Source organism: Lissotriton helveticus, chromosome 10, assembly GCF_964261635.1.
Source record: "Lissotriton helveticus chromosome 10, aLisHel1.1, whole genome shotgun sequence".
Taxonomy (NCBI): Eukaryota; Metazoa; Chordata; class Amphibia; order Caudata; family Salamandridae; genus Lissotriton; species Lissotriton helveticus.
Genome location: NC_136071.1, coordinates 1,179,330,885 through 1,179,356,616, shown reverse-complemented (window position 1 = coordinate 1,179,356,616; position 25,732 = coordinate 1,179,330,885). Strand labels below are relative to the sequence as shown.

The following is a 25,732-nucleotide window of genomic DNA, read 5'->3' as shown; positions in this document are numbered from 1 at the left end:
TAATGGCACTGTCTGGTTTTCCCTCATTGTCTAGACAATTTCTATGATTTGAACCTCAAAACAATACACTAATATACAGAAACAAGTATACACCAAGTGTACCCCAAACAAATGTTAACATTTTACATTTAATTCACAAATATAGAAAACGTTTTTACATTTTCAACTTTGCTTAATTTGTGTCTACTTTATAAATGTATTAAATGTGATATTATTTCATTTTGTAAATCAGCCACGGACCCCCTGAGTAGGCCGCGCAGACCACCAGAGTTCCTTGGCAACAGGTTAAGAACCACTGCTGTAGAGCCCTCTGAAGTAGTGATAGTCCTCCTGTCGTAAGCAACGGGGCCGTTGTGCACCGGGCAACTTTGACTGTCCTCCCCAGAAGACTTCCCCCAGTAAACTTGACAATCCGTAAATACACTGAGGGCGCCTCATCTTTTTCTTGCTTTAACCAGCAGATCAGTTTGTTCTCCAGACCAGGGGTCACACTCACACTGCACCCCGTGGTAGAGTGCTGCCGCTGTCCCAACCCCAGGAAATTCATGACCAACTTGTAGCTGAAAGAGTAGAGCTGGGACACTTACTTTTTTACTTCTGCTTTGGGAGACGGTCTACTAATCCCATTCCTGTGAAATTCCCATAGTCACCGGTAACCACGGGTCCTTCCCTTGGCATATGTGTTGTGGATTGCGGTGTGTGATGTGATGGTTTTGTGTGTTAGATGTTTAGGAGTTCCATGTCTTGAGGGAGTAGTGTGCAACAATATGATGATTGTTGCACAAGATGGAGGGTGCCCTTCAGTTCATCTTCTGTGCATGTGACTTGCTGTTTATATGGGGGGTTTGGGAGAATCCACGTGGGTCTCATCAGGTGAGACCTCTGCTAGAGAATGACAAACCAAACCAAATGCAGTTGGGCTGGCCCAGCACCTCTGTCAACGCCCTCTGCTCAGGATATCAACACTGCGCTCCCTCGAATAGATGTTTGACGTGGATTGTCTAAACACAGGAGAGACCTCACCTATGCAGTCTACACTGTGCGTCTCAAATCCACATCCCTTTTCACCAATTGGCGCTGTCCTTCCGCCTCCAGTGAGGAAGTCTTGCTCGGTATTGGGTTTGCTGAAATCAGGATTTATGAAGGTGGCGTACATTTTGATTGGCCCTGGCTTCCGGTCACCCCTAGCCCTGCCCAACATCCCTCTGAAGCGTATAAGAACCATCCAGTTACTTGTGTTTGTTTGAACTGCAGAAGAAACTCTGCAGCACCAGCAGCTGGAGATGTTGGACCGGGACCAGGAAATTGGAAGTTATTCCTTCCTCCCTCCAAGGCTGAGACCAAGACTAGGAATGAACTTCCATGTTTTTTTGCTTTGCCCAGAAAGTCGCGACGATGCAGTGCAGGGGAATATGTACAGGACAGGGTCAGGGGACCACTGCCAGGAATTTGCACTTGGTGGAATTGGCATTAGTACACATAACAATTAGGAGCTTCATAGAACTATCATTAGAACTCATTTCTAACCAGAAGCAACATACATGAGGCATCGGATATTCAGGAGGGAAGAAAGGACAAGGCACATAACGCAACAGAAGCACCTTCAGGGGTGAAACACATAATAACTCTCAGGAATCGCATTAACATGAGCATATTACTTTCAACCGGCCAACTGGCCTTTCTGGGGCTAGGACGCCCAATGTCGCAATGTCAGGACAGGCTGCAGGTAGCCAGCAATAAACCTACACGTAGCAGCTGCCCACGAAGTGCTGGGCAGCTGTAGAGGATAATGAGGGGGGCCAACATTGGAGCCTCGCAGGCTCGGCACAATTATGCCACAGGTGGAGCCTCTCGGTGCTCGAGAACAAAGGGGCTCGGGCTGAGCCTCGCAGGCTCGAAAGACACTGGCAGGCGGTGGAGCCTCTCAGGCTCAGAAGGTCAGTTGGCAATGGTGGAGCCTCTCGGGCTCAATATTAAACAGAGGGGGGTTGGTGGAGTCCCTCTCGGGGGACTCGCGATCGCAACTTGCCCCCTGAGCCTCTTGGGCTCTGATTCAATAGGTGGAGTCCCCCCTCGGGGGACTCGGCATCAGGTGTGGCCCCACTGGCCTCTGTGCACCCAGGCGCTCGCACTGGAGGGGAGGGGCGGGCACCGGCAATGTGCCCCGACGCCCCTCCTCTCCCTCTCTCTGCACTCACCGGGTTTTGGGAGCATGGGGACGCGCCGGTCTCTTCTCGCTCTCCGGGGCTCTCCCTCGCTCCTGGGGGCCCCGGGGGGGGGAGACGGCAGATTCTCGGGGGGAAGCAGGGGCGCAGATTAGGCTCCCGCCGCTCCCTGCCTCGTCGCTCTCCTCAGGCCGCATAACAAGCTCCTCTGGCTGGCAGCCAATCACGGCGCGGCCCGGGGACACGTCAGCAGGAAATCCCGGGCCGGCAGCCAATCACGGCGCGGCCCGGGGAATTACGTCACCAGGGAACCCCGGGCCGGCAGCCAATCCCAGCGCGGCCCAGGAAAGACATCACGAGGGGTCCCGGGCCAGCGGCGGTGAACTCGGGGGCAAAAATAGCATATCAGGACAGAAGCGAGGTGGGCACTCGCTGGGGGTTCAAGAACCTCCGTGTTGCAGGGCAAATGCCGGGTGGGCACCGGCTTGAACAAACAGCGCTCCCAAGCGCTAGGACAGAAATACAGCGCTCCCAGCGCTAGGACAGACATAAAGCGCTCCCAGCGCTATAAGTGAAAATAGAGCGCCCCCAGCGCTACAAGCAGGATAAAGCGCTCCCAAGCGCTAGAGCCACAGAAAGCAACAAAGTCCTTCAGCAATCCAGCATCTCAGCAGTCCAGGGGCTGGGCAGGGCTCAGGGAGGCAAGCCTTCCCCTGAGCCCAAGCAGCAGAACGCCCCTGGTAGATTCAAGTTGGGAACAAGAACCCTGTAGAAGAGGTCACAGACTCTTTTTATACATGAATTTCCTTTGTCTAAAGGTGCTGGGTGGGGGAGAAACCAGTCGCAACTGGTTTTGGGAGTACCTTGTTTTCCCCAGCCACCCTTTCCATTCAGCAGGCAGGCCAGGGTCATCAGACGCACCCCAGGGGATGGAGCCAGCATTGTGGGGGAAAGCCCAGCCCTTCCCTCACATCAGCATGTTAATCTCTCCAGTCACCACCGGGGCAGACCCACACAGACTCTTGGAGCCAGGCTCCCAGCCAATCACGTGCCAGCATACTCACTGCACTCACACACCTATGTCTAGAAGTGGTACTTCCTCACTAGACACATACACGCCGCATACATCATCTCGCAGCATTCAACCACACGAGTCCGTACATACCAGACTCGACCCTGCACACCCCACGCATCAGGAACTACCAGGGACACATACATTCCCCATGCATTCCTATGGGAAGGCAGGCCTATCTCACCACACGCACTCAGAGTGGGAATCACCATCCCCAGGTCACATATAACAAGCAAAAACTACTTCAGGGGTGAACCTGCCAGAAGGGCCAAGTCCAGCAGGTATGCCCTTGCTCACTGTGACACTGGATTCAAGCTATCCTGGCTGATGAAGGTTAGTACCCAGAAACCTGTCCCAGGATGCTTATTTCCAGTCCAGGGAGGACCTGGCCTGGCAGTTCAGGCTGGACTGTTCCCATTGGGCGCAGGGTCAAGACTGATTTGCATATGGCTGGCTCCAAAATGGAATGGCATGGTGAGCAAAAAAACGATGGATTTAGGCCCAGATCTCTGTACTGGGGTGAATGTATGATATTATTCTGCATTCTGTCCATCAATTGTTGATTTTGCATTTGTCCCCCGAGTGGGATGGGTTTGCCCAGATGTGGGTCCTTTGCTCTCCATGCCACTGGAGTCAAGCTGTCCTGGCTGATGAGGGCTGAAAGCCCGAAACCGGTCCTAGGATGCTTGTTTCCAGTCCAGAGAGGACCTGGCCTCGCATTGTGGGCTGGACTGTTCCCATGGGGCACAGGGTCAAGACTGATTTGCATATGGCTGGGTCCAAACTGGAATGGCATGGTGAGCAAAAAAACAATGGATTGAGGCCCAGATCTCTGTACTGGGGTGAATGTATGACATTGTTCTGCATTCTGTCCATCAATTGTTCTTTTTGTAAGGGTATCATTAACTGATGGTCGGTTACATGAGGCTACACTGCCCCAGGCCCACCGTCCAGTATCGGTGGTCCCTAAATCAGACAGGTACTCACTACAGCCTTTGGGTACATCTTGTTGGCTGAGTCTGTTGCCCTGATTCCTGTTCCCTCTTGAACTATGTACATCCGCAAAATATATTTATATATATATACTGAGTTTAGAGGTGCGGTAGGACCCTGACCCCAGATCAGTATTCAGGCCACCCACCCGGTAGTTACTGATGGAAACAATGGGTCCATTAGATGGTCCCTGTCCCATGGGTTCCACTGCCCTGTGAAAAAAATACACCTATAACTATATATTTGCACGGTATGGCCCCCTCAAGGATGACTACATGACTGCAATCCATTCCAAATTTGTTCCCAGCCCCAGTAGCTCCTCCTTGGAAAAATAGTCAAACCTTTGAACTGTGCCCAGTTTTTCTGCCTCTGACCACTGAATGCCCTCTGCTTACCAACCTCCTATACTTGGATATGCACAATACTTAAGACAAATGTGCTTAACTGTATTTAAAAAACATTAGCAAAGCCAGAAAGTTGGCTAACGCCTTTCAATGGCGAGACCTATTTGTTTTACCAATGCTTGTTTTCATATTTACTTTGCACGCCTTTATAATTTGAGGCATAAAGAGATAACGTGATCAGTACAGAATCACATTATTTTTTGTGTTAAATGTTTCCAAGGTCCCCGTCTCCCCGACCAGGCCACAATCGCACCCATTCAATCCTTGGCAACTCTAGAAGGAAACAGCTGTACGACCTCCGTTGCCCATGCAAACATTGGCCTCTTTCGGGAGTGCTTAGTTCCGAGATGGCCGCATGGACACCACGCTTACCTTTAGTCGGTCTTTTTTTCCCTTTCAGGCCACATCACGTGCTATGTTGGGGTTCGAGTTTGAGACTCGTACTTACAATCCAAGACTCCCAAATACAATTGGCTAAAAAGCAAGGATCAGTTGAAGACGACTCACATGACATGGGTTCAGTTGTGGTGGGGGTGTATGATGAGTGGGGGGCTGCAGGACAGTTCTGCCTTAATGAGAACCCCCCTCCTGGGAGAGCGGGGTGTCGGGGGCTCAGACTTTCCCAGCCGTATGATCCTTGGCCGTCCAGCACTTGTGATCTTCTCTGCGGGGTGATGGCAGCTCCGTTTCACCTCACCTTAAACTTGCCCCTCGTATGCCCACAAGCACAAAGGTCTGCGATGGTCTTAGTAGAGGTAAGCCCCGTATTCCTTACTCAGACCAGCTGGGCATGCCGTGTGCAGCTTGTCCGGGAGAGACATTGGGGAGGCGTGAACGGCTGATGCATGGTCAATGGGTTACCTGCTGACCCTTTCCGGCAGCAAAGCTTTCTTGTATCGACCAAAGAGGTGAACGCCTACTTGTAAAATTATTAACGTGATGTCAGAAAGGGCAGCTCTCTGTTTTCCAACAAGCATGTGCCATGCAATAGGACTCGTATTTACGCGAGACCTATTGCTTTGCAAATGGTAGTGATCACGGACAACGCGGGGGTGGCAGCACAGACAACTTGAGTACGAAGATACAGTAGGCATGCCGACAAGGGGAGGGACGGCGGGGGGGGGGGGGGTTTATTTGAAGGCACGGACAACGGGAGGGGGAAGAAGGCACAAACAACGGGAGGGAGGAAGTAAGGAAGGCATCAAAGCACATTCTTCCTGCAGTAGGACAGCTGCCATTGTCAATAAAGTAAATAGTGCTCGCCCGCTAGATATGCCGTGTTAGGAGCGAAGTAAAAGGTCCAGTCCTTATGGGCGGCAACAAATGGAGACCGGGCGTTACCGACCAGCCTCATAATGAATCAGAAGCCAGCATTTACCAAGGACATTGACACCAGCCAATTACAAATATGTGCGGAGAGTGGGCGGGGCTTCCACAGCACTTCCACAACGTACCCTACTACAGCGTGCCGCTCAGAGCGAGCAGCGCATGCGCGCTGCATCGCTAGGCTCGACCTAACTAGGCAAAAGCTATTGTAGCGCATTCAGCAGATTTGTAAGATTCTCACTGACTCCCAGAACCATCGACAAGTATTACCCGTAGCAAAGACCTGAGCCTGAAGATTTCTGAAAAATGCACATTGTATGGCCCACGTCATAAATCAGATCTATGTGTAAATAAGGAATGAGAAGATGAAGGAATAATGCAATAAAAAACCCGAGTAAAGAATCTGTCAGGACACAGTCAACGTCCTCAGAGTCCAAAATGAGGAACCCATAATGACAATTTCCATCACAACAACAATGCAGGTTAAGTGCCCTGTCCTAGTTTGTCCTAACACCACCTTATACCTGATAACCTGACGGTAAAACTAGCCATTTCTCGTAAACCTTCCCTATTCGTAACCTTTAAACCTCATGACCCAACTCTACAGCTATCCTCAGTTACTTCAGGTAACGATGCATTACTTCAAAATAATGGTAGTCTTTGTCTTTTTATTGTCATTATGTTACTTTTTCATTATTGTTTCTTCATTTTCACTTAATCCTGGATAAACTTGTTCGTAGACTCTAGTCTTATATTGAGTTTAAGCCCTGTACATTTCTTATTTATTTATTTACTGTTTGTATAACGTGTGAACTTCACCATCATGGTTTTGGAGCGCTGTACAAAAAAGAGAGCGCCGATTAGGGTTTCCGTACATTAAAAATACCTGTTACTCTTGGTTCGCTGTACATAGAGTTTGAAGAGTATGGTACAAACAATAGGATACAACATACAGTAGGGTGAGTGACATTTTCACAAAGCTCTCTTATGGCCTGTGTTTTTCAGTAGTAAGGCGTTGCTTTCCTTCTTGAAAAGCCTGAGAGAGGGGATTGATCTACAGAGGGTGGTGGCGAGTTCATTATTCTTGGGGTGATCTGGCCAAAGTGCGGACGTATGTTTTCCTTTTTTTGAATCTGACTGGTTCTAGTATGAGGGATTTAGAACTTCTACCTCCTGATAGTTTGACCCCATTCGCCAAGTATTTAGGACCAGAATTGTGTCGAGCTTTTTGTGTGTTACTCATGCAAGCTGAGGGCTCCGAGCGATGGGGAAATGCGATCATAACGACGTGTGCCTGTTAGGAGTCTTGCTGCTGAGAGCACCCTGAGACAGGACCAGCTGAGAGCATCCTGAGACAGGACCAGCTGAGAGCACCCTGAGACAGGACCAGCCGAGAGCACCCTGAGACAGGACCAGCCGAGAGCACCCTGAGACAGGACCAGCTGAGAGCACCCTGAGACAGGACCAGCCGAGAGCACCCTGAGACAGGACCAGCTGAGAGCACCCTGAGACAGGACCAGCTGAGAGCACCCTGAGACAGGACCAGCTGAGAGAATCCTGAGACAGGACCAGCTGAGAGCACCCTGAGACAGGACCAGCTGAGAGCATCCTGAGACAGGACCAGCTGAGAGCACCCTGAGACAGGAGCAGCTGAGCACCCTGAGACAGGACCAGCTGAGAGCACCCTGAGACAGGACCAGCTGAGAGCACCCTGAGACAGGAGCAGCTGAGAGCATCCTGAGACTGGACCAGCTGAGAGCACCCTGAGACAGGACCAGCTGAGAGAATCCTGAGACAGGACCAGCTGAGAGCACCCTGAGACAGGACCAGCTGAGAGCATCCTGAGACAGGACCAGCTGAGAGCACCCTGAGACAGGACCCGCTGAGAGCATCCTGAGACAGGACCAGCTGAGAGCACCCTGAGACAGGACCCGCTGAGAGCACCCTGAGACAGGACCAGCTGAGAGCACCCTGAGACAGGACCAGCTGAGAGCACCCTGAGACAGGACCCGCTGAGAGCACCCTGAGACAGGACCAGCTGAGAGAATCCTGAGACAGGACCCACTGAGAGCACCCTGAGACAGGAGCAGCTGAGCACCCTGAGACAGGAGCAGCTGAGAGCACCCTGAGACAGGACCAGCTGAGAGCACCCTGAGACAGGAGCAGCGGAGAGCACCCTGAGACAGGAGCAGCTGAGCACCCTGAGACAGGAGCAGCTGAGAGCACCCTGAGACAGGACCAGCTGAGAGCACCCTGAGACAGGACCAGCTGAGAGCACCCTGAGACAGGACCAGCTGAGAGAATCCTGAGACAGGACCCACTGAGAGCACCCTGAGACAGGAGCAGCTGAGCACCCTGAGACAGGAGCAGCTGAGCACCCTGAGACAGGACCAGCTGAGAGCACCCTGAGACAGGAGCAGCTGAGCACCCTGAGACAGGACCAGCTGAGAGCACCCTGAGACAGGACCAGCTGAGAGCACCCTGAGACAGGACCAGCTGAGAGCACCCTGAGACAGGACCAGCTGAGAGAATCCTGAGACAGGACCCACTGAGAGCACCCTGAGACAGGAGCAGCTGAGAGCACCCTGAGACAGGACCAGCTGAGCATCCTGAGACAGGAGCAGCTGAGAGCACCCTGAGACAGGACCAGCTGAGAGCACCCTGAGACAGGAGCAGCTGAGAGCACCCTGAGACAGGACCAGCTGAGAGCACCCTGAGACAGGACCAGCTGAGCATCCTGAGACAGGAGCAGCTGAGAGCACCCTGAGACAGGAGCAGCTGAGAGCACCCTGAGACAGGACCAGCTGAGCATCCTGAGACAGGACCAGCTGAGAGCACCCTGAGACAGGACCAGCTGAGCACCCTGAGACAGGACCAGCTGAGAGCATCCTGAGACAGGACCAGCTGAGAGCACCCTGAGACAGGACCAGCTGAGAGCATCCTGAGACAGGACCAGCTGAGAGCATCCTGAGACAGGACCAGCTGAGAGCACCCTGAGACAGGAGCAGCGGAGAGCACCCTGAGACAAGACCCGCTGAGAGCATCCTGAGACAGGACCAGCGGAGAGCACCCTGAGACAGGACCAGCTGAGAGCACCCTGAGACATGAGCAGCTGAGAGCACCCTGAGACAGGACCAGCTGAGAGCACCCTGAGACAGGACCAGCTGAGCATCCTGAGACAGGACCAGCTGAGAGCATCCTGAGACAGGACCAGCTGAGAGCATCCTGAGACAGGACCAGCTGAGAGCACCCTGAGACAGGAGCAGCGGAGAGCACCCTGAGACAAGACCCGCCAGCTGAGAGCACCCTGAGACAGGAGCAGCGGAGAGCACCCTGAGACAAGACCCGCTGAGAGCATCCTGAGACAGGACCAGCGGAGAGCACCCTGAGACAGGACCAGCTGAGAGCACCCTGAGACAGGACCAGCTGAGAGCACCCTGAGACAGGACCAGCTGAGAGCACCCTGAGACAGGACCAGCTGAGAGCAGACTCTCCTCCTGTTAGACGTCGATGCTTCAAATGAGCAGCTTTGTAAGTGAGGGGGGGGCTGCCCAGGCGTCCCGGATTGGCCAGGACAGTCCCGGTTTCCCCCCAGGTGCGCCGGCAGATTTCAGGAAACTCAGCTCATGTCCCGGTTTTCAGGGCTTCTTTATATGTTTTCAAAGCAGGGATGGTTCGCAGCTATTATAAGAACGCACATTTAATAACAGTCCTGCTACTGACTTCGAAACATGGCATTTTGTGTATGTTCTGACTCCCAGCGCCAGGACGCTCCTTTGCTGGAGCATCTGTGTGCGTAATAAATGACCTTAACATAACATAACATAACATAACTACCAGTCTTCTGTAATTCATTCTCTGCGAAGGAGCGCTGGGTTGAAGTAAAGTTGCAGTCCTTCAATTATTGGGAAATGTCCCGGTTTTTGGCTTTAAAGTTCTGGTCACCTTAGGCGGGGGTCTGTGGGGGCGCCGGGGGCAGAGATCCGAGTCTGGAAGGAAACGGATGAATGAATGAATGAATGCTTGTTGCGGATATCTGAAGGGCAGCTGCGGAGTGCGGTACATACATGAAACAGACGCTCGGACAGTGTTTCAGGACATGATGGGAAACACACCGAGATGAGACAACACACGCAACATGATAACACACATGTTACCGCACCGCAGTGACCGCACTGTGCTCCGTACACCTGATGTAGAACACGTCGTAGCAGGTCATTGGCAGAAGGCTCCTGATCTCGTTAAGCGCTCGCTGCTGGCGTCGGCTGTGATCTGGAAATCACAGTCCACCCCCCACCCTCGCTAGCTAAACTACCATCACACCGAGGGACACTTGTGCTTAGAAACCCCAAGAGTGCGGTTGAATTACAATATAAAAAGTTATCAAAGCATCATCCATAACAAAATGTCATGTAACTCCCCCCAAACGAACGTGTCTAACACATACGTGCCTTGAAGTGGATTCTAGCGCCTCGTTAGTAACCTCTGGCACAGCGTGTGGTTCTGATGGGAAGCGCCACCAGAGCAGGCGCTGCACCCCTCATGGCACACTGCACGCACACACCGCATCTTCTCGAGCCGACCCTGCCTCCCTTCATCCCTGTTCCCAAACAGGGCAGTGCTTTGGGGTTTGAATTATACACGCGTCCTGTTACTCAAAACCAGCTACGCACATCTACGCATTCTATCGACCTCGCAAGGATGAAACATCTACGCATTCTATCGACCTCGCAAGGATGAAATAGCGACCTCGCAAGGATGAAACATCTACGCATTCTATCGACCTCGCAAGGATGAAATATCTACGCATTTTATCGACCACGCAAGGATGAGATATCGATGGATTCTCTCGAAATCGGAGCCCGTGAACTGCCAGGTTATACACACTCCTCTAAACAGGTGAGTTAACCAACCGAGCTATCCTCTCGGGACGGTATACATGCATAGTGCAGCGTGCTCCCCATCCGCATGCACTTACTTCCTGAAGGGTGGGGTGGTGGCGTCTGTCCCGAGCTGCTGCCCTGTCCGGCTCCTGCAGATCTGGGGGGTCCTCCGAGCCTCCCGCCCAAGCCGTGGCTGTGCTCCGCGCCTCCAGGCGCTGCCTCCATATATACAGCCCTGTCTGAGGGGTGGGGGCCCCTGAGCGCTCCGTCCTCCTCCGCCAGCCCCAGCCTCCAGGGGGGCGACATGGCATTTAGTAAAGCCCGAGAAGGATCTGTGTGTCACTGTGCAGCTGGAACAGGAGAGACGTGTATAGCGCTGCGGGCGGCACCTCGGCTGTAGGCGCTTTGAGGCACCTGGGAGCGAACAGCAGAGTTTCAGAGTTAATATTCTGGAGCAAAGTCAGTTCCCCGAACTTACCGGGGGACTTTCGCCGCGGCTCTGCGCCACACAGCGGGATCACGACCGCCACCCACCACTGACAGAGGTGTCCAGCTGTCTGACATCTAATGTCCGCTGTCATACTTGTTCACAAAGTCCTAATACATCAAGCTGCCCGGTGTCTGATAGGAGTATCTCTCTCAGCTCTGAGTTCTTAAGTTGTCTCTTATGAGCTGCTACTTCGGCTGCGAGTTCTCCAGATGTCTCATGTTCGAAGTGAGTAGTTGCCCTACCTGCCTGTTTCTGTTGTAAATATCCCACTTTGCTTCAAAATCTTACGCTGTCTCATGGCGGGTGTGAGTGGATGCCCCACCTGCCTGTGTCAGGTGTGCGCGTATCTCACCGTAATGTATAAACTCCTAGGTTTCGCCTCTGAAAGCGTTCTATTCTATTAACCCCTTCAGTGCTAATGACGGCTCCCGGTCGTCATCAGTTACGGTGGGCGTGTGCTGATGACGGCCGGGAGCCGTCATGACCACGCCCGCGATCGGAATGTGCCGCACAGGCGCAGCCAGGGGGTTAAAGAAGCGGAGGCAAGGATTATCCTTTGTTTCCTTCAAGGGTCAAACACCAGATACAATTCGAGAGAAGGTCCACTAAGAGCTGTCTCTGTTAATCCTGAACTTTCCTCCGTCCCTTCCAGTGCTACTTCTGTATCCCTGCATGTTTGCAGAAGTGAGCTTTAGAAAAGCACGGACCAGGTCTTGAAGCAGTGAGACAGTCACCGAGAGATGTTACTACAGACGTCAAGGGTATTGCGGCGTGAGCCACTTTTCGTCTAGTTTGATTTGCGTGGAGAGATTCAGCCACTGGCTTGTGGATCTTGATGAAGCACCAAAGAGTGGACAAGATGCCGTAAAGTAGCGTGGTCATCTCCAACGTTTGGCCTTGTTGAAGGAATCGTAGGAACCTGTGATGGCTTTTAACCTCATCGCTGCGGCGGGAATTCCACCGCAGTGCTGAACATTCCTATCGCGGGCGTGGTCATGACGGCTCCCGGCCGTCATCAGCACACGCCCACCGTGACTCATGACGGCCGGGAGCCGTCATGAGCATGGAAGAGGTTAAATGTAGGTCTGGTCAAGTAGGCCTCAGTCAGGTCCGGGTGAACTATCCAGTTGCCTTATCACAGGATGTTCCTACCAGATGGACCCCTCCATCTTGAAATGGTGATGCTTTAGCCATGAATTGAATTCTCTGACATTCATCACCAGTCTGTAGCCTCCACCTTTCGTCTTGACGACAGATATGTTATTGAGGAATCCTGCGGGATAAGGAAGAGACTCCTGAATCACCCCTTTTTTTTTTAGCAGCTGAGTAACTTGAGGTGAAGAGCAACAAGCTGGTGCAAAGGGGGCCTAAGATGCACAAAATACATTCAGTTTAAAATGTTAAAGGAACTAAGAAGGGCATAAAAATGCACACAAAATAACTGAATGGTGAGTCCAAATACTGTATAAGAAGTTGATGGTATCACTACTTTAGAAAAGTTAGAGAGATAATAAAAAGATTCCTTAAAAATAAAATTTTAAAGTGTTGCAGAATGAAAGCAAAGACTGGTACAGGTGTCTCCAACCAGTCCATCATGGTCTACCAGTAGTTTGCAGACACCTTCAGAGTAACTCACAGCCTTGAGTTCATTTTTAAATAAGCACAGAGTCACAATTTGCTTTTAAAGTTAAAAGAAGGCTGTGTTTACTTTAACTTATCATCCTCCAGCTGCAGATATCAGAGTTTGATAAAGAGCAGTGCTTTCTCAGATTTATGACGCAGGATGGGCACAGAGGTGAAGAACTGAATACCTCTTAAATAAAAGTCCATGTCAACTAAATATTGGAGCTGAGAACAAAATGATGTTTCTGAATGCTTTTAAATTGGAAATCTTTAAATGAAGTTACCTTAATGATTAAGTTAACTCTTCATTATAATTGTCTTCTATTTCAGATCGTGGCATTTGCAAGCAGCAAGAATCTTACTCCCAGTCGGCAGTAGACATTCAGCCTGATTCATCAAGCCGAAATCGTCTCGCAAAGGGCCAGATTCTGAGAATCTGGCCCTTTGCGAGCGCTATTTTTGCATTTGGGATTCATCATCCCAAATGCAAAAATCGGTAATAGCGATTTAGCTATTTAGCGAGGAATTACATTTAAGGAATCTCTATTTGAGATTCCTTAAATGCAATTCATCATCCATTTAAAAATTGCGAATTCGCAATTTCGGCCCGCTATTTACCGCGAGGTCAAACCTCGTGGTAAATAGCGAAAACTTAAAAAATGCTTTTAAAAGCATTTTTCTAAGTTGCATGTTGTACACACACATGTCCTTTGGACATGTGTGTGCGCAACACCTGTTTCAATTTGCATTTAAGGGTTGCTACAAGGTGTCCTTTAGACACCCCTGGCACCCTTTAAATCGGTGACCTAGTTCTGGGACACCCCCGCGCCGCACGGCCACCAGCTGCTGCGTGTGCCTCCCCTTCTATTCTGCCTCGCTGCCCGACTGCCACCTCGTGACCACGCCCCCTCCTTCGAGCGGCGTGGTCCGTGCTCGGCGCTTCTCCCCCTGTGCCCCTGGTGTTTTTGCTGTTTAGAATTGTTTTTATTGCTCTGATTGTTGTTTTTTCCCTCTGTATTGCCTGTTTTCTCTGCCAGTAGCCGCCCTCCGTCTTCCCTCCCCGCTTCCCGCTTCCCGCCACCACCGCTGACCCTGCCCCTTTTTTTCCTTCTGTACCCTCCCCGCTCCCGCCTCCCAGCTGCTCCGCCCACCCGCACCCTTCGCCATATATGGCGACCGTGCGAACGCACAGCGGTGACGCGCAGCGGGCGCGCCGATTGTGCGCCGAAGGCGCGCCAAAGGTAAGCCCGTCTGCGCCCGTCCGCGCGTGGACCGCGCCCAGTGCCAGGACCCCTGGCCCTCGAAGACCCCGACCGACCCGCCTGACGTACACCGCCGCCACCCTCATCGCTCTCAACACCGGCCGAATCCCAGGCTGCCACCGAGCCACTCCGAAGCAAACCCACGGACCCTTCAGCTGCCACGCCTGCAAGTTTACCTGCATCCGGACCTGCCCTGCACCAGCACCCGCCAAGCCTAACACCGGCAGCAACCACCTCAAGTGCATCCTGCTGAACACCCGCTCCGTCCACAGACACGCCATCGAACTCTGGAACCTCCTAGACGCCACAGCCCCTGACGTTGCCTTCATCACGGAGACCTGGATGAACGCCTCCTCTGCGCCCGACATCGCCATCGCCATCCCAGAAGGCTACAAGATCACCCGGAGGGACCGCAACGCCAACCAGGTGGGAGGAGGCATCGCCATCATCCACAGGAACACCATCCGCATCTCGACCAGCAGCGACAACACCCCTCCCGCCGCCGAACACCTGCATTTCCAGATCCACACCAACCCAAAGACCACCCTCAGAGGCACCCTGATCTACCGACCTCCGGGACCACGCACTCAATTCAGCGAGGACATCGCCGACTTCGTCAGCCCTCATGCCCTCGCCTCCGCAGACTACATCCTCCTGGGGGACTTCAACTTCCACCTGGAGAACAACAACGACTGCAACACCAGCACCCTGCTCGACAACCTCGCCAACCTTGGACTCAAGCAGCTGGTGTCCACCCCCACCCACCTCGCCGGACACACACTCGACGCCGTCTTCTCATCCAGCAAAGACATCGCCTTCAGCCACGCCACAGAACTCCACTGGACGGACCACAGATGCATCCACTTCACCTTCAGAAGAACGACGATCCACCACCACCAGCAACAGGTTGCCCGAAGAAGCTGGAACAAGATCACAGCCGACCAGCTCGCCGCTTCCCTGAGCCAGCACCCTCCGGCCAGCTCACCGAACCCCAGCCAGGCCGCCGACAACCTCTCGAAGTGGATCAGCAAATGCGCAGACGAACTCGCCCCTCTGAGGATCCCGCCTAGCAGATCCGGCAGTAAGAGAGCCCCCTGGTTCTCCGACGAACTCAAGAGCTCCAAGAAGAACTGCCGAGCCCTCGAGAAAGCCTGGAGAAAGGAACCCACACCGGACAACAGGACCACCCTCAAGCTCGCCACCCGGAAACACCACCAACTGATCCGCACCGCCAAGAAAACGGCTTTCAAGAACCGACTGGACAACAACGCACACAACTGCAAAGAGCTCTTCAACATCGTGAAAGAGCTCTCCAACCCCAACGCCGGAAACAACGACATCACCCCATCGCAAGACCTCTGCAACTCCCTCGCCTCCTACTTCCACAACAAGATCGCGGACATACACAACAGCTTCTGCGCTCAACCGACGCACGCCACGACCGCAGCAGCGCCGCCCACCACCACCCTCCGCACCTGGATTCCGGTCAACACCGAAGACACCATCCGCATGATGAACTCCGTCCACTCCGGATCTCCGACCGACCCCTGCCCTCACCACGTCTTCAACAAAGCCGACGCTGTCATCGCACCCCACCTACGGGACATTATCAACACCTCATTCGACACCGCCACCTTCCCCGAGAGCTGGAAGCACGCCGAACTCAGCCCGCTACTCAAGAAACCTACAGCAGACCCCACCGAACTCAAGAACTACCGCCCCATCTCTCTACTCCCGTTTACAGCCAAAGTCATCGAGAAGACCGTCAACAAATAGCTGGCCGCCTTCCTCGAGACAAACGGATCCCTCGACCCATCGCAGTCCGGATTCCGCGCCAACCACAGCACCGAGACCGCCCTCATCGCCGCCACCGACGACATCCGAGCCCTGATGGACAACGGAGAAACAGCGGCCCTCATCCTCCTAGACCTCTCCGTGGCTTTCGACACGGTCTGCCACCGCACCCTAGTGCAGCGCCTCAGCAACGTCGGAATCCAGGAGAAGGCACTGGACTGGATCGTCTCCTTCCTCGACGGAAGAACACAGAGAGTCCGCCTACCACCGTACAAGTCAGAGGCCACCAAAGTCATCTGCGGCGTCCCTCAAGGATCCTCGTTGAGCCCTACACTCTTCAACGTCTATATGAGCCCCCTCGCGGCCATCGCACGCCAATACAACCTCAACATAATCTCCTACGCCGACGACACCCAGCTGATCCTCTCCCTGACCAACGACCCCGCCGCCGCCAGAGCCAACCTGCACGAAGGGATGAAAGAGGTAGCCGAATGGATGACGACGAGCCGCCTGAAACTGAACTCAGACAAGACGGAGGTCCTCATCCTGGGCTCCTCGCCCTCCGCCTGGGACGACTCCTGGTGGCCCCCCGCCCTGGGCACCGCACCCAAACCGACGAACCACGCACGCAACCTGGGCTTCATCCTGGACTCCTCCCTCTCCATGACCAGGCAAGTCAACGCCGTCTCCTCGTCGTGCTTCAACATCCTGCGCATGCTTCGGAAGATCTTCTGGTGGATCCCCACGGAGACCAGGAAGACCGTCACCCAGGCCCTCGTCACCAGCCGACTGGACTACGGCAACGCACTCTACGCCGGAACCACCGCCAAGGTCCAGAAGAGACTCCAGCGGATCCAGAACGCCTCAGCCAGACTCATCCTCGACATCCCACGGAACAGCCACATCTCCGGACACCTGAGAGACCTGCACTGGCTCCCTGTCAACAAACGAATCACCTTCCGGCTCCTCACCCACGCTCACAAAGCCCTACACGATCAAGGCCCGAGCTACCTCAACAACCGAATCAACTTCTACGCTCCCAAACGCCACCTCCGATCTGCCAACCACGCCCTCGCCGCCGTCCCACGCATCCGCAGAGCCACCACAGGAGGAAGGTCCTTCTCCTACCTGGCCGCCAAGACCTGGAACTCCCTCCCGGCCGACCTGCGCCTGACCCAAGACCACCTCTCCTTCAGGAAGAAGCTCAAGACCTGGCTGTTCGAGCAGTAACGGCACCCCCCCCCCCTAGCGCCTTGAGACCCTACGGGTAGGTGGTGCGCTCTATAAATGTCGCTGATTGATTGATTGATTGATCTTATTTGCGATTAGCTAATTGCTAATCGCAAATAAGGAATACTCCCCATTCATTCCTATGGGCCTTTTGGCCCATAGGAATGAATGGGGAGTTATTCCTTATTTGCGATTAGCAATTTGCTAATCGCAAATAAGGAATGTGTAGGAATCGCATTTCTTTATGCAATTTCTACATGAATCCCGTTTTGCAAGTCCTTAATAGCGATTCCTTATGAATCGCTATTAGGGGCTCGCAAAACGGGAGAATGATGAATCAGGCTGATTGTGCCATATTTATAACTGAAAAGTACAATATTATTTTTTTTAATGGGAGAAATTTAAAGTGAAGAAAAATATTTATGCGAAATAGTAAGTCTTTAGTTATATCTTAATGTTTTATGAAGCATGTTTCTTCATTTTAAATTCCTCCCATTTTAAGTAAATGTCTGTTTTCCGTTCTAAATATGGCACCAAGTATACACCCCACTGGGATTAAGATACCTGCTGTTTTTAAATGTAACACTTGAAAATGGAGGAACATTTAGATGATTTTCATGGAATCCACACAAACTTAAAGTTAACTCTTCAGTTCAGTTTAGTGTTCTCTCATTTCAAAGTGTCGCCCTAACACACATCAGGCATCTTGCTCCCTGTGGCTGATTGAAATTAATTAATGTTTGAAAAATTGAGAACATTTAGTTCAATAGGCACAGTGCACACTAGAGCAGGTTGATCCTGTTCATGGTTTGAATGATAGACACTGTGCCATATTTATAACTGAAATATACAGACAATATTTTAAGTGAGAGACATTTAAATTGCAGTAAAATGTTCTAAAAATTTTGCAGAACATTTTCCGGCACTTTAAATTTCTCAAATTTAAGAAAATTGTTGTATGTTCATGTTATACATGTAACGGTGCCACAAAAGGCGAAAGGTAACGCAGGCTCTCAGTCATCCATACACATATATCCCTTTCGTACGCACACATGTTCATACGTCCCCAAAGACCACGCTCTCCCTGGCACACACCGCAGCCCTATCATAGTGCCCCTAGTCAAAGTATTTTGTTCAAACCATAGAATCTGTCATTATGGGCATTAGGCTGTTCGGATTAAAGTCAATGAAGCGTGGGCGTGTCTAGTAACAAATTGTGAGTTGCTTGCCCTTGAGTAGCTCACAATGATTTTCACTGACCAGAAGTAGGTCTCACTACCAGAAAAGGTTGGAGACCGCTGGACTAGTACAGTTTTGTAATCAGTGCCTGCCAATATTCCCTTGTAAGGCACAGAAGGTTTGATTTATAAACCGAGCTCTATGAAATCGTGGGATATTGTTTTGTCGTATGTGGTCTTGCCTAGCAGATGTGGAACTAACATGGATCCATAGCTGTGCCGACAGGTACACCGGATGGGGCAGTTATAGCTTACCTTTATTTCTCAGGCTCTGTATTGGAAGTCATTACATCGCAGCAGTTACATCGGAAGTCATTACATCTAAGTTTTAAGCCTTTACTTCATAGCCTTTTACTTTGTAGGCAATATATTTTTAAATACATTCATATTACTTAATATTATTATACATGTCTATATTTAAAAAAATTACCTACTGGCAGTCGCCAGTATAGTTCGGACCTAGTTTCCGTAGGAAAAGTGTTTTATAACTAGCTTATAACTTTGGCGCTGTTTGATGTTTCTTCACAAAAGTTTCCAAAAAAGGTGCAGTCGAATGCTTAGTTGTGCTTGGAAAGTTTCGGGGTGATCCATCAAGTGAGGGCCAAGAAAAAAGGGGACTCAATAAGTGTGTTTCCCATGTTAATTCCCATAGTGATTTTAGACACAACTACAGCCCGAACCGCTGGATGGAATTACACTAAAATTTGGCAGAAAGATCGCTTTTGGTGTAAATCCATTCAGTAGTTTTGGAGATATTAAACAAAAAACAAATGTGTATATCTAGAAGTGTGAATCCTCCAGAACTCGTGCAAAGATATGATTGGCTGCCAACACTTCATTCAGTAATAGTTGGCAGTCATTTTGGGACTCCGACTTAGCCGAATCCCAAACAAAAACATTTACAAAAAAGAAGAGAAGGGGCAGGGTAGGAATACCCTGAACCCCTAGGCCTGGTCCAGGGGTCCCCTGGGGACCTGCCTGGGTCAAAATCTATTTAAAAAAACCAGACTTGCTGCAAATTTGTGGCAAAAGTAAAAAATAAATAAATGCACGATCTTCCGTGCTTGTTTCTCTTTCAGCCCCTGGGTGAGCAAGGTCCCAGAGGCATATATTTTAATAAGAAATGGGGGGATGCATACCCCTCCATGCCAGTTTGAACCCAGGGTACTGCCACCTTCCCGGGGCTTTATACAGTAATATAAGGGGGGGCCACATAGCTCACCTCCGTAGGCCTTAAAAGGCCCTGGGGACCACCACCTGCCCTGGGCTTGAGAGGGAAATAAGAGGGGGTCAGTGCACACCCCCCTCCTGTATTAAAAATGTCCCCAGAGACCCCTACCTCCCTGGGGCATGGAATTACAAAAAAAGGAGGAAGCAGCCCACCTCTCGGGCCATATTCAACCCTGGGGACTACCACCATCCCGAAGCATGGCTACATTAAAATAGGGAGGGGCGCACAGCCCCACTCCTGGGCTATTTTCGGCACCGGGGGCCACGACCTCCCCGGGGCTGGCCTGTGCAAAAAGAAAGGAGGTGCAGCCTCTAACCACCCTGTGGACCGCCACGCCCCAGGGCCTGCTCCCTATCACCCGAGGTGCCCAACCTCTGGAGATAGCAGTTTGGTTTCGCTTGGCGGGGAGTTTGACAGCTCACGTCAAGGGAGAGCAAACACTAAGTCCATTCCCATCTGGTGGGAGCGGGAAAACTGCTCCCGTTCGCTTGGAGCGAACTCTTCATCTGTTTTCCTGCCTACTTTCAAGCGGGCAGGAAAACAGATGAAAGAATTGCTCCCACATGAAGGGAGCAGCATTTTTGGCTACTCCCTGCATTGGGAGCAATGCCACCTCCCGCTGCAAGTGAAGAGCTGGCAGGGACCTTGGAGGTATTGTGGCTCCCCCTGTGTTCCCCAACGTTGCACACTGGGTACCCTGGGTGGGCTCCATGGCACGCATTATGAGGTTGGACCCTGGGGGATGGTGGTCCCCTGGGCAGAAACCGGCACCTCCCCTTGTATAATTGATAGAGTCCATGGTTCTACTTTTTAATAACCCTGAGTATGCAAATGCCCAAAATCATTTGCAAGCTCCGCTTGTTTGGCCCATCCCCATTTTCCATATTAGTATGCAAAGGTGTTCCCGCCTTTTCCCATGATGATGGACAGCTTACCAAAAGGCCCCCGAGCTCATTTCCTCCCTATTTTGGTGATGCTTTCTTGATACAGAGGAATACGAGGACATCTCCACCAAACAAAGAAGCACTTACTTCATATATTTAAGAGGAAGTAACCCTGTTTGGTGGAGATACACCTTTTTTGTAGTCTTGTCGCGTTCTCTTGATGAGAATTCATGTTATCATAGATTTTTTAAATGATGAAGACACTGCAGGAGCAATCAAATTGCTGAAAATGCACCACACAAGGTCACTGGAGACATTACCTTGTGGTCCTTTATGCAGCTGTAGTGTAGATTTTGAAGTATCCATTTACCTAACAAGGTATCACTTACTAATTAACCAGTAGAAAGTACTCCAGTCGGGTAGACCTTTTCGGCAAAACTGTGGACTTTTCATGGAAAAAAATGAGGTTCCATTCTGACCCTAATGCTCATTTCATGGAAATTAAAACTGAACGGGAAGCACTTATGAACAAAGCAGGTGCCCCAGTTGAAGCTCTACCAGAGATAACTATAACTTGTGAATTTCAGTGGTTTTCTTGAGTTTAAAATGTTACATTGTCTCTGAAATGTTCAGCTAACTATAAGGTCACTAAAATCCTTTGTTTCTTGCAGTGAATATCTTTGGTTTTTATTACATCAGGTCAAACCGCTGCCACGCACAGCCTTTGGCTGTTTGCAGAGTGGGGGGTTGGCTGCGAGGCTTGGCCGCAGTCAGGCAGACCTCATTCCTGGGGTCGCTTTGTCAAAAAAAATGGGAGGGGTGCTCTTGGGGCTCAGGGACCCCATCCCCGGGACTCTTTTTTAGGGCTCGGCTGAACGCGCGGAAGCGCGTCTCCGCCGAGAACTTATTGTGGCCGTGTCTCCTTTCCAGGAGACAATCCTGGCCGCGCGCATCGCCTTGGAGGCGATTTGAAAGGAGCACACGTACGCGAACGCGCTCGCTGCATTCTCTCAGACACACACACACAAGCGCCCATGCACGCACATACAGGCCCCCCCCACACACATACACACGCGCACGCAGACAGACACACGAGTGCCCACATCGCAGCGTTTTATTTTCAGTTTGTAGCTTGTTTTTACAGCTATGGCAAAAAGTTTCTCACTCTCACGCTTTTCTGGGCACAGTGTACTTGTTTTTTTAATACTGCCTGGAAAAAAATGAAATGTCTGAAGGGGGCCCGTGCACTATTTTGGTGGCCGTGGGACATCAAAGGGATTGTTTCGTTATTTGTTGACTATAGCGGAGCCTTGCAAACTTTCTTCTGGGTTTAGTATCAGATGCTATTCCCGTGCCTCCCCAGGGGATTCACTATTAAGCCCGGGAGCTCAAAGACACCGCTTCCTCCGGCCCGCCAGCTTTCCACTTTTATAGTAAAGCATACCAGTGTGCGGCTGTAAGTTAAGACTTCCACACTCCAGCCTCGTGAAAATGTTTGTCTGTGCAGGGGGGGGGGGCGGGGGGGGGCTGACTAATGTTCTGACCCGGCCCGGGCCTGGTTGAGCAGCGCCTGTCAGACCTGTTCGCGTGCTCACTGTCCTGGTGTCCGTCCTGCAGCCCGGTCAACGAGGGCACTTGGGAGACCTCTCACTCCCAGTGAACCCAGGGAAGCCCTTTAGGAGTAGGCCACCATTTTGGCTGATGAAAAAAACACGTTTATCTGCATTTTCATCGTTTTCGAAATCGTTCGCAGCTTTTCCCTAAGAATATTCAGCTTTCTGATGGGTGTGGTACCTACTTGTGGGAGACTCGTGCAAATACCACGACTTGCATGCACGGGGACTAATCACTTTGCACTTCCCGTTTCTGCACTTCCCGTTTCTGACCAGCGTTGTTATTTCGGGAGATGACTGGGTCAGGAAAACCTAAAATTATTTTTTTTCTGTTGTTTTTCACAACATGAATCCCCCCGCGTCCTGACAGCTGAAGCTCTGCTGCTGCCGCGAGGACATTTGTAATCAAGGTGTGTGCAGGTGTGTTTGCAGGTGCACTCACCCTGCTCCCCTCGGGCCTCGGCGCACGCGGGCAGCTGTCAGTGAAAAGCCTGCAGGCGCCACGCCTGCCTACACTACAGCAAGTGGCACTGAGTCCACACCACCGGCCAGGAAGTGATGCGCGTGGGAGGACACCCTGCATGGTGACGGGACACTGTGAGGGGGCAGACAGCACTGCTGTGAGAGGAGTGCGAGCTCTCTGGGGAAACAGTGACATAACTGGGATTTGTGAAGAAACAGTCCTTGTGGGGGCAAAAAGGTGATGTGAAACGGGACACGCTGCACTCTGAGAGGATACTCCATACTGTAAAAGGGCGCAATTCGCATGGTGGAGATATACTCCTTTGTTAAAGGTTACAGCATATTTGCTCTCAGTGGACTGCGGTGAAAGGATGAACTTCAGTGTCAGCACACATTGCAGTGTGAGAGGAGACTGTAGGAAGTGAGGCCCGCTACATTGGGAGTGCGCAGCACTGTTAGTGACTGTGCCGCATAGCATCTGTGTACACTGTGCACTTTCAAGATATACAGTGCACCGTGAGTGGATCTACGGCACTGCGAAACTACATATACAGTCTGTGAGGATACAGCACACCGCCAGTGAATCCACTGTGAGAGGGCATACTGGCACACTGCACAGTGAAATGATACACGGCACCGCAGGTGACTGAGCTGCACTGTGAGAGGATACGCTGAACCGTCATTGTGTCGACTGTGAGAGGTTAAACTGCGCCGTGAAAGGACACACCGCGCCAGGAAATGGTTACACTCCGCTGTGAGTGGTTGCACTGCACCGTGAGAGAATGCACTTCACTCTGAAAAGTATTACTGTCTCGTGAGGGGGCCGCGAGCGTTCCCGCCTTGAGAGGTTACACAGCTGGGCGAGTGCGTACTTCGCCCCACAGGAGGACTCCCTCGCCTCCCTGGGCGGAGGGGTGTGCTGAGTCCTGAGTGACGCCGCCCGCCTGCTCTGCTCTCTCCTCCCGTCAGCAGCCGTGGCATGGAGCCGGAGGTGCGGCTCCCACAGCTCCCGCTATGATAACCCCCGCACGTGCCCATTCTGTGGGAACCCAATAAGACAACCCCTTTAACACCCGTTTGCCCTCCTAGCCAATAATCTCAGCCAACAATGCCTGCTCTCCGTGGTGGTCGTTGTTGGCCGCAGTTTTATTAATATTGGAACACATAATGGTTATACAATTTTTTCATTTTTTGAACTGCAGGCAGTTACACATAAATCATACATATAAATCATACAGTAAACTTATGACACCATCTTGTGAGGAACAGGTGTCAGTCTTTTGTGTTACTCCTCAGTTCGTGAATGGCACTGTATAACCAGCTCCTTGTCAGTCCTTGGTGTTCCAGTAGTTGGTCGCCCACGCCTTCTGCGTGTCGTGGAGGGGAGCTTTTTCTCTCTGGAGCTAGGTCCCCAGCTCGCTACCATTTGCGCCCTGCCGTCCGGCCGGGTCTGGGCCGCGAGTGCCGTCTCCTCATGCTACTCCCCTCCTTGGTGTGGCCACCTCACCCTGCCGTGCGGCATTGAAAAGTGAGTGGCCCTCCTCCTCCACACCGCCCTCCGGTGTGTTCCCTTAGCCAACCATTGTACTGATTTCCGCAAACGCCCCTGCACCTAGTCCAGCCCTGCGACTTTTGCTGCTCCTTAGGTGTGGGTGGGTGGGGCTGCGATTGTAGAGTTGGTGCGCCGCTCTCCCAGCTCCTTGACGAAGTTGTGTCCACTGCTGGGAGAGTGGCGACTTAAATCCCCTGATCCTGCCATCGGGCCTCAGGCAGGCCCCCCTGATTGGGGGGTTCGAAACAAGCGCAGAGTGACCATTGGCCGCCCCTTGGGGCGGCCCGGGTCACAGGTCACTTCCGGCCGGAGCGGGCTGGTGCGCCCTTTGCTTCCGTTGGTTTCTGGGCGCTTTCAGGCGCCCTGAACCAGTTCTCCCACCTGTGGGCACCGTGTGGGTTATGGCGACGGCCTTCAAGCCTCCCCCTCCCTTCGGGAGGGTGCGGCGGCCTCTGCGATAACCAAGGCAGCCGCTCTGCTCCTCTACCAAGTAAGTCCTCGTTGGGGCCCCCCTACCCCCTCTCTGCTCTTGGTTTTTATGTTACTAAAGGTTTTTCATTTTTATAAGCAAATCCATTTGTTCCTAATTTTTGTGGTTTCAACCTACCATCAGTTTGGTGTGGAAACAGGTGCCAAACCGCAGGTGATCCTAGAAAGGTATAAAATTGTGAAAGGAAACACAACCTGCATTCAATAAGTGGGTCATTTGTTTAGATCAGTCAAGGTTGTCACAAAGAATCTAACTGTCGAAACAAAACACTGACAATTTGTAGGAAAAACATCAATTTGTGGCTACATTTTCATCTGTAACTTGTCACAACGGCCAAATTTACAGAAGCATTACACTGTCCCTTCTGGTTTTGGGGGATATGCAGTGTTCGTAGGTTCTCCAAGAACCAGAGGTACCCAGAGTCAACAAATGAGCAGCACTTTACACTGACTTTTTAATTTTGTACCAACTATACAGCAGTCTATATGGGGAAATAAAAAGAATTAAAACTTTCAGGAAACTTATGTATTTCTGAAATTTCAACAAAAGTTTAGGAATAGCTTCACGGCGTAATGGCACGCGCCCCACTGCTCGAGGAACCAGCGGCGGTGCTCTCCTTGGATGCCAGGATGGCGTTTGACATGGTGGAGTGGAACTATCTCCTGGCGGTCCTGGCACACATGGGTTTCGGCACGACATTCATATCGTGGGTCAGGCTACTATATACTGAACCCGTGGCACGAGTGACGGCCAATGGCCACATATCGAGTGAATTCCCGCTAGCGAGAGGCACGAGGCAGGGATGCCCACTCTCGCCGTTGTTATTCGCACTAGTTTTGGAACCCTTGGCGACAGTCGTCAGGACCACACAGCTGCTGAAGGGCATTCAGTGGGGAAGCGACTGGGAAGACAGGGTCTCCCTGTACGCCGACGACATGTTGGTCTACCTCACGGACCTCGAGCAGGGGGTGCCGGCCTTACTGGCCTTATGCGAGAGACATGGCACGGCATCGGGATATA

At 51.8% G+C, this 25,732-nt stretch overlaps 1 protein-coding gene and 1 long non-coding RNA gene across 2 annotated transcripts in view; one reads left to right on the top strand and one right to left on the bottom strand.

Annotated features, from left to right (window-relative positions):
• LOC144785670 (uncharacterized) overlaps positions 1-11,069 on the bottom strand; it is a 34,954-nt gene extending 23,885 nt beyond the window's left edge. Inside the window, exon 1 of the long non-coding RNA XR_013602013.1 lies at positions 10,939-11,069. This is a non-coding gene — a long non-coding RNA (uncharacterized LOC144785670). The remainder of the gene's footprint in view (positions 1-10,938) is intronic.
• Positions 1-25,732, top strand: part of BTD (biotinidase) — a 179,671-nt gene that overhangs the window by 56,725 nt on the left and 97,214 nt on the right. The window lies entirely within an intron of this gene.